Source organism: Triticum urartu, chromosome 6A (assembly GCF_056163025.1).
Source record: "Triticum urartu cultivar PI428250 chromosome 6A, HENAU_Tu73, whole genome shotgun sequence".
NCBI classification, from domain to species: domain Eukaryota; kingdom Viridiplantae; phylum Streptophyta; class Magnoliopsida; order Poales; family Poaceae; genus Triticum; species Triticum urartu.
This window is the reverse complement of record NC_141878.1, coordinates 87,816,076-87,826,017: the sequence shown is the minus strand read 5'-3', so window position 1 is coordinate 87,826,017 and position 9,942 is coordinate 87,816,076.

Below are 9,942 nucleotides of genomic sequence, written 5' to 3'. Positions count from 1 at the left end.
CAACATAACGAGAGGTAATTTAGTAACATGAAAATTTCTACCACCATATTTTCCTCTCTCATAATAATTACATGTAGGATCATAAGAAAATTCAACAAAATAGCTATCACATAAAATATTTTCAACATGATCCACATGCATGCAAAGTTGACACTCTTCCAAAATAGTGGGATTAACATTAACTAAAGTCATGACCTCTCCAAACCCACCTTTATCAAAGATTTCATAGGATTGAACATTTTCCAAATATGTGGGATCTAAAGTTGAAACTCTTCCAAACCCACTTTCAATAATATTTCAAACACTATTATCAATCTCATATTCATCATGGGGCTTAAATAACTTTTCAAGATCATAAGAAGAATCACCCCAATCATGATCATTGCAACAAGTAGAGGACATAACAAAACTAGCATCCCCAAGCTTAGGATTTTGCATATTATTAGCGCAATTTACATAAATAGAATTTATAATAAAATCATTGCAATCATGCTTTTTATTCAAAGATCTATCGTGAGTCGCTTCATAAAGTAATTCATCACACTTTTCAGATTCACGAATTTCAAGCAAAACCTCATAAAGATAATCTAGTGCACAAAACTCACTAGCAATTGGTTCATCATAATTGGATATCTTAAAAAGGTTAGCAAGTGGATGAGGATCCATAAATCTTAGGTTCTCTGTTTAGTAATAAATAAACAACTATTCCAACCATACGAGCAAACAAGAAACAGGCAAAAAGGGCAAATAGAGAAAGAGAGGGAGGACGGAGAGAGAGAGAGGGCGAATATAAAGGCAAGGGTGAAGTGGGGGAGAGGAAAACGAGAGGAAAATGGCAAATAATGTAATGCGGGATATAAGGGTTTGTGATGGGTACTTGGTATGTTGACTTTTGCGTGGACCTCCCCAGCAACGGCGCCAGAAATCCTTCTTGCTACCTCTTGAGCACTGCGTTGGTTTTCCCTTGAAGAGGAAAGGGTGATGCAGCAAATGTTGAGGAACGTAGTAATTTCAAAAAATTTCCTACGCACACGCAAGATCATGGTGATGCATAGCAATGAGAGGGGAGAGTGTAATCTACGTACCCTCGTAGACCGACAACGGAAGCGTTATGACAACGCGGTTGATGTAGTCGTACGTCTTCACGGCCCGACCGATCAAGCACCGAAACTATGGCACCTCCGAGTTCTAGCACACGTTCAGCTCAATGACGATCCCCGGACTCCGATCCAGCAAAGTGTCGGGGAAGAGTTCCGTCAGCACGACGGCGTGGTGACGATCTTGATGTTCTACTGTCGCAGGTCTTCGCCTAAGCACCACTACAATATTATCGAGGACTATGGTGGAGGGGGGCACTGCACACGGCTAAGAGAATGATCTTGAAGATCAACTTGTGTGTCTAGAGGTGCCCCCTGCCACCGTATATAAAGGAGCAAGGGGGGGGGAGGCCGGCCGGCCCTATGGCGCACCAAGGAGGAAGAGTCCTCCTCCTAGTAGGAGTAGGACTCCCCTCTTTCCTACTCCTACTAGGAGGGGGAAAGGAAGGGGGAGAGGGAGAAGGAAAGGGGGGCGCCGCCCCCCCTCTCCTACTCCAATTCGGACCAGAGGGGGAGGGGGCGCGCGGCCCACCCTGGCCGCCCCTCTCTCTCTCCACTATGGCCCATAAGGCCCATTACTTCTCCGCGGGGGGGGGGGGGGGGGGGTTCCGGTAACCCTCCGGCACTTCGGTTTTCTCCGAAATCACCCGGAACACTTCCGGTGTCCGAATATAGCCGTCCAATATATCAATCTTTATGCCTCAATCATTTCGAGACTCCTCGTCATGTCCGTGATCACATCCGGGCTCCGAACAAACTTCGGTACATCAAAATATATAAACTCATAATAAAACTGTCAGCGTAACGTTAAGCGTGCGGACTCTACGGGTTCGAGAACAATGTAGACATGACAGAGACATGTCTCCGGTCAATAAAAAATAGCGGAACCTGGATGCTCATATTGGCTCCCACATATTCTATGAAGATCTTTTATCGATCAGACCGCATAACAACATACTTTGTTCCCTTTGTCATCGGTATGTTACTTGCCCGAGATTCGATCGTCGGTATCTCAATACCTAGTTCAATCTCGTTACCGGCAAGTCTCTTTACTCGTTTCGTAATACATCATCTCGCAACTAACTCATTAGTTGCAATGCTTGCAAGGCTTATGTGATGTGCATTACCGAGAGGGCTCAGAGATACCTCTCCGACAATCGGAGTGACAAATCCTAATCTCGAAATACGCCAACCCAACATGTACCTTTGGAGACACCTCTAGAGCTCCTTTATAATCACCCAGTTATGTTGTGACGTTTGGTAGCACACAAAGTGTTCCTCCGGCAAACTGGAGTTGCATAATCTCATAGTCATAGGAACATGTATAAGTCATGAAGAAAGCAATAGCAACATACTAAACGATCGGGTGCTAAGCTAATGGAATGGGTCATGTCAATCACATCATTCTCCTAATGATGTGATCCCGTTTAATCAAATGACAACACATGTCTATGGTTAGGAAACACAACCATCTTTGATTAACGAGCTAGTCAAGTAGAGGCACACTAGTGACGTTTAGTTTGTCTATGTATTCACACAAGTATTATGTTTCCGGTTAATACAATTCTAGCATGAATAATAAACATTTATCATGATATAAGGAAATAAATAATAACTTTATTATTGCCTCTAGGGCATATTTCCTTCAGTCTCCCACTTGCACTAGAGTCAATAGATTACACAGTAATGATCCTAACACCCATGGAGCTTTGGTGCTGATCATGTTTTGCTCGTGGAAGAGGCTTAGTCAACGGGTCTGCTACATTCAGATCCGTATGTATCTTGCAAATCTCTATGTCTCCCACCGGGACTAGATCCCGGATGGAATTGAAGCGTCTCTTAATGTGCTTGGTTCTCTTGTGAAATCTGGATTCCTTTGCCAAGGCAATTGCACCAGTATTGTCACAAAAGATTTTCATTGGACCCGATGCACTAGGTATGACACCTAGATCGGATATGAACTCCTTCATCCAGACTCCTTCGTTTGCTGCTTCCGAAGCAGCTATGTACTCCGCTTCACATGTAGATCCTGCCACAACGCTTTGTTTAGAACTGCACCAACTGACAGCTCCACCGTTTAATGTAAACACGTATCCGGTTTGCGATTTAGAATCGTCCGGATTAGTGTCAAAGCTTGCATCAACGTAACCATTTACGATGAGCTCTTTGTCACCTCCATATACGAGAAACATATCCTTAGTCCTTTTCAGGTATTTCAGGATGTTCTTGACCGCTGTCCAGTGATCCACTCCTGGATTACTTTGGTACCTCCCTGCTAGACTTATAGCAAGACACACATCAGGTCTGGTACACAGCATTGCATACATGATAGAGCCTATGGCTGAAGCATAGGGAACATCTTTCCTTTTCTCTCTATCTTCTGCAGTGGTCGGGCATTGAGTCTTACTCAATTTCACACCTTGTAACACAGGCAAGAATCCTTTCTTTGCCTGATCCATTTTGAACTTCTTCAAAACTTTGTCAAGGTATGTGCTTTGTGAAAGTCCAATTAAGCGTCTTGATCTATCTCTATAGATCTTAATGCCCAATATGTAAGTAGCTTCACCGAGGTCTTTCATTGAAAAACTCTTATTCAAGTATCCCTTTATGCTATCCAGAAATTCTATATCATTTCCGATTAGTAATATGTCATCCACATATAATATCAAAAATGCTACAGAGCTCCCACTCACTTTCTTGTAAATACAGGCTTCTCCCAAAGTCTGTACAAACCCAAATGCTTTGATCACATTATCAAATCGTTTATTCCAACTCCGAGAGGCTTGCACTAGTCCATAAATGGATCACTAGAGCTAGCACACTTTGTTAGCTCCCTTTGGATCGACAAAACCTTCCGGCTGCATCATATACAACTCTTCTTCCAGAAATCCATTCAGGAATGCAGTTTTGACATCCATCTGCCAAATTTCATAATCATATAATGCGGCAATTGCTAACATGATTCGGACAAACTTAAGCATGGCTATGGGTGAGAAGGTCTCATCGTAGTCAATCCCTTGAACTTGTCAAAAACCTTTTGCGTCAAGTCGAGCTTTGTAGACAGTAACATTACCGTCAACGTCAGTCTTCTTCTTGAAGATCCATTTATTCTCAATTGCTTGCCGATCATTGGGCAAGTCAACCAAAGTCCACACTTTGTTCTCATACATGGATCCCATCTCAGATTTCATGGCTTCAAGCCATTTTGCGGAATCTGGGCTCACCATCGCTTCTTCATAGTTCGTAGGTTCATCATGATCTAGTAGCATGACTTCCAGAACAGGATTACCGTACCACTCTGGTGCGGATCTTACTCTAGTTGATCTACGAGGTTCAGTAGTATCTTGTTCTGAAGTTTCATGATCATCATCATTAGCTTCCTCACTAATTGGTGTAGGTGTCATAGAAACCGGTTTCTGTGATGTACTACTTTCCAATAAGGGAGCAGGTACAGTTACCTCATCAAGTTCTACTTTCCTTCCACTCACTTCTTTCGAGAGAAACTCCTTCTCTAGAAAGTTTCCGAATTTAGCAAAAAAAGTCTTGCCTACGGATCTGTGATAGAAGGTGTATCCAATAGTTTCCTCCGGATATCCTATGAAGACACATTTCTCTGATTTGGGTTCGAGCTTATGAAGTCTCTTTTATCATACCTTTTATTCTTAGCTTGTGGGTTATCAAGATCAACAGGTGGTTCTATCTCAACATCATTATCTGGTTCTTTTTCATTGTTTGGTTGAGAGTCTTCATGAACCTCATCATTAACTTTTTCATTATCATTAGGTGAGTTCTCATTACCAGATTGAGTTTCAGCATCAGAGATAGAAATTCATTATCATTATCAGGAGGTTTCTCTATTTCAGGTTCACTAGAGGCATGCAAAGTCCTAACATTTTTCTTTTTCTTTTTCTTCCTAGAAGGACTAGGTGCACTAGTGTTAGATATTTGTGAATCTTGTTCAATTCTTTTAGGGTGTCCCTTAGGATAAAGTGGTTCCCGAGTCATTTTACCTCCTGTAGTTGCAACTCTAACAACAAAGTCATGCATATTATGATTCATTTCATCAAGCAATTCTGTTTGAGATTTAGCAACTTGTTCTAACTGAGTATGAACCATAGAAGCATGTTTTCCAACACCTCTAACATCATTTGATATTCTAAATAACAAGTCACTCAAGCGAGCAATCATATCAGAATTATATTTCAATTGTTTCGTAACATTTGCATTGAAGTGATCTTGTTTCCTAATGTAGTTTTCAAACTCATAAAGGCATTGACTAGGATGCATATTGTGAGGATTATCATTATCATTGAACTTCATAAGAGAATTTACCTCTACCACCTTAGGAATTGGTGGTGTATTAAGCCCATGTATTTCTTCAATAGGAGGTAAATTTTTAACATCCTCAGCTTTAATACCTTTTTCCTTCATAGATTTCTTTGCCTCTTTCATATCTTCGGGACTGAGATATAATATACCCCTCTTCTTCGGAGTGGGTTTAGGCGATGGTTCAGGAATAGTCCAATCATCATAATTTTTCAATATGTTATTCAATAATTCTTCAGCTTGTCCAACAGTTCGTTCCCTGAAAACACAACCAGCACAACTATCTAGGAAGTCCCTAGAAGCATTGGTTAGTCCATTATAGAAGATATCCAGTATTTCATTTTTCTTAAGAGGATGATCAGGCAAAGCATTAAGTAACTGGCAAAGCCTCCCCCAAGCTTGTGGGAGACTCTCTTCTTTAGTTTGCACAAAGTTAAATATTTCCTATAAGGCAGCTCGTTTCATATGAGTAGGAAAATATTTTTCAGAGAAGTAATAAGTCATATCCTGGGGACTACGCACACAACCAGGAGCAAGAGTATTGTACCAAGCTTTAGCATCACCCTTTAATTAGAAACGAAATAATATGAGAATAAAGTAATAGCGAGTTTTCTCATCATGAGTAAAAAGGGTGGCTATGTCATTCAACTTAGTAAGATGTGCCACAACAGTTTCAGTTTCATAACCATGGAAAGGATCAGATTCAACCAGAGTAATTAGCTCTGGGTCGACAGAGAATTCATAATCCTTATCATCAATAAGGATAGGTGAAGTAGCAAACTTAGGATCACATTTCATTCTAGCATTCAGAGATTTTTCTTTATACTTGTGTAATAATTTCTCTAGATCATCTCTATCATTGCAAGCAAGAATATCTCTAATTGTTTATTCACTCATAACATAACCTTCCGGTGCCTTAGGCAATTCATATCTAGGAGGGCTAGTTTTAGCAGGAGTTTTAGGAGATTTAGTTTCAAGCTCATCATCAGATTCAACAACATCATGTTGTATAACTCTAGCAATTTGTTTATCAAGAAATTCACCAAGTGGCACATCATCATTATCAAGTAAGGTACTAGCATCATCATAAGCATCATTCATAGTAGAAGTAGCATCATCTATATCTCACGACATATCAGAATTAATAACATGTGGTGGTGTTGCAAGTTTACTTATAACAGAAGGTGAATCTAAAGCAGAACTGGATGGCAGTTCCTTACCTCCCCTCGTCTTTGAGGGAAATATCTTAGTCTCAACATCCTTCAGATTCTTCATAGTGATAATATGATAATAATCCGAAGTGACTCAATAAATATAGCTATGCTCCCCGGCAACGGCGCCAGAAAAAGGTCTTGATAACCCACACGTATAGGGGATCACAACAGTTTTCGAGGGTAGAGTATTCAACCCAAATTTATAGATTCGACACAAGGGGAGCCAAAGAATATTTGAAGGTATTAGCAGCTGAGTTGTCAATTCAACCATACCTGGAGATAATTATCTGCAACAAAGTGATCAATAGCAAAGTAGTTTGATAGTTTTAATAGTAGTGACAACAGTGATAGTAACAGTAACAGTGATAACAGTAATTTTGTAGCAAGTGTAACAGTGATGATAGCAGTGGTAACTTAGCAGAAACAATATGGAAAAGTTCATAGGCATTGGATCGGTGACTTGTTGGATGATATTCATCATGAGACAATTATAACCTAGGGCGATACGGTACTAGCTCTAGTTCATCGATATAATGTAGGCATGCATTCCGTAAATAATCATACGTGCTTTATTAAAAGAACTTGCATGACATCTTTTATCCTACCCTCCCGTGACAGCGGGTTCCATATTGGAAACTAAGGGATATTAAAGCCTCCTTTTAATAGAGAACCGGAGCAAAGCATAAACACATAGTGAATACATGAACACCTCAAACTACAGTCATCACCGGGAGTGGGCCCGGTTGTTGTCACTCCGGGGTTGCCGGATCATAACACATAGTAGGTGACTATAAGTTGCAAGATCGGATCTAGAACATGGATATAATGATAAATTCATAAATGGTTCAGATCTGAAATCATGGCACCCGGGCCCAAAGTGACAAGCATTAAGCATGGCAAAGTCATAGCAACATCAATCTAAGAACATAGTGGATACTGGGGATCAGGTCCTAACAAAACTAACTTGATTACATGATGAATCTCATCCAACTCCTCACCGACCAGCGAGCCTACGAAGGAATTACTCACTCCCGATGGGGAGCATCATGGAATTGGCGATGGAGGAGGGTTGGTGATGATGAAGAACGAAGATCCCCCTCTCCGGAGCCCCAAACGGACTCCAGATCTGCCCTCCCAAGGAAGAACAGGGCTTGGCGGCGGCTCCGTCTCGTGGATCGTGATAATTCTTTCTTCCTGATTTTTTTCTGGAAATATGTGATTTTATAGTATCAGGGGGGTCGTCAGCGGGGCCACTAGGTGGGTACAACCCACCTGGGTGCGCCAGGAGAGGGGGCGCACCCTGGTGGGTTTTGCCCACCCAGGGGCCCCTCTCTGGTGGGTCTTGGCTCCAGTAATTTGTATTATTGATATAAAAAATCCTCAAAAAGTTTCGCTCCAGTCCGAGAACTTTTATTTCCGCACAAAAACAGCACCATGGCGTATCACCCGAAAACAGCGTCAGTCCGGGGTTAGTTTCATTCAAATTATGCAAATTAGAGTCCGAAACAAGAGGAAAAGTGTGAGAAAAAGTAGATACGTTGGAGACGTATCACCCGCACCCGGGCGGCACCACCCGTCGCGCCGGCTGAGCCCCTCCTCGGCAAGCTCATCTAGCCGACACGACATGACCCGCGACGAGATCCAGTCCCCGACGCGCCTCCAGCAGCCGCACCAGAGCCGGAGGAAGAAGCCGCCCCGTCTTCTTTGCCTTCTCCGCTTTTGCCGTGGAACCCTTCGCCATCGTTGCGCACTCGGGTGGATTAGAGAAATGGAGGATTCGGGAGGAGAGAAAGGGTATCTGAGACCCAGAGTTCTGCCCTCGAATCTTTTATATCATCAGATAAAATCTCAGGCCGGATCTCTCACCGCGAATCCAAGGATCGACGACCCGCGCGGCAAGGCTTTGCATAGGACAGGCGCGGCACGTTGCGGAGATCGTGCATGCAAATTTAGGAGTCGCACCCTGACTTTCCCACTAACGCACGACATTACCGCTTCAGCACGCGAACGCGCGAATTCAAATCCCGAGATTTCTGGGATGAGCCAATCCCATTGATTACCAACGGTTCCTTTCCTAAAGGACGCGCATAAGTCCGACTGACCACCCTTCGCGGGGACCCGTGCACTCGGTCATGTTAAACATCCGACCGAAGTCCTCTTCAGGATCGTTATGTGACGAGCTTGACGCCCCTCTGCGGGTTCACTTGGCCCTGTCGGTAGGCTCCAAGGCGCATGACTCGTAAACTTGGACTCGTAGGAGGCGTGCACTGGCGCTCCTCTATGATAAGGAGTGGCATCTCTCTAGAGAGTCAGACCACGCGCCGACGTCGCCACTCGAGTTGTAATGGAATGCCTTCACTCAGGCCCCTAGTATATCTCCTCCGAGAGACAAAAGAATGCCACCAGGTTTTTTTCTCGATGATCAACAATACCCGATCATCTGGGTAAAACTAAAGTCCAGAATTTGTTGTGTTTTCGTCCAAGGGACAACAAATCATAGTCTGGAAACATATTCCGAGTGTCCTTGCGACACTCAGACCCAACCGAAGGATCGATTTGTTTGTCCTATGAAATCCCAACCGATTCAGGGGCTAATGATGTGGTCACCTATTACAGGTGGGGTCAAGGACCCATCATTTGGGACCCACATGGGGCCCATCACCATCATAGGTAGGTCCCTGGACCGTGCCAACATTCAGATGCATACATCAGGAGGATCACTCGGATGGCTCTACATCACCCGTGCAACCACACGTCACTCGGCGGACAAACAACCACTCGGGCGTACATGACAAGAAGGCGTCGTGGGAGGTGCAACGATCGAGGAATCCTAAGTCATCCACTAAATAGAGTTATAACTGCCGTTACCTATAACTGATGTAGTAGATGGTCATTACCCTAGTAACTGCCTCAATCAATGGCATTTATTGCCCCGACGGTGTGGGAGACATGGGGCTGCAGCGCACTCTATATAAGCCGCACGCCTCTCCATAGCCGGGCACGTTCAACCTTTGTAACTATATCCATCAAATCAAAGCAAGCCTCAGGGCATGAGAGATAGGGCTTTTACCTCCACCGAGTGAGGGGCCTGAACTCGTTAAACACCGAGTGTTACACCTACGCCGTAGCGAGTCTCTGCCCCTTATTCGTACCCCTAGTACTCATTGTCAGGATCATAATCCCGATAGCCGCAACTAGCACAGGCTCGTCGGCCCTTCGTCCTCCGCAGTACCGGTCCCCGATCTCGTGTGTCACACCCGAGACGCCAGGGTATCATGTGCGTCGCCGCCGCATGGCTATGGGCA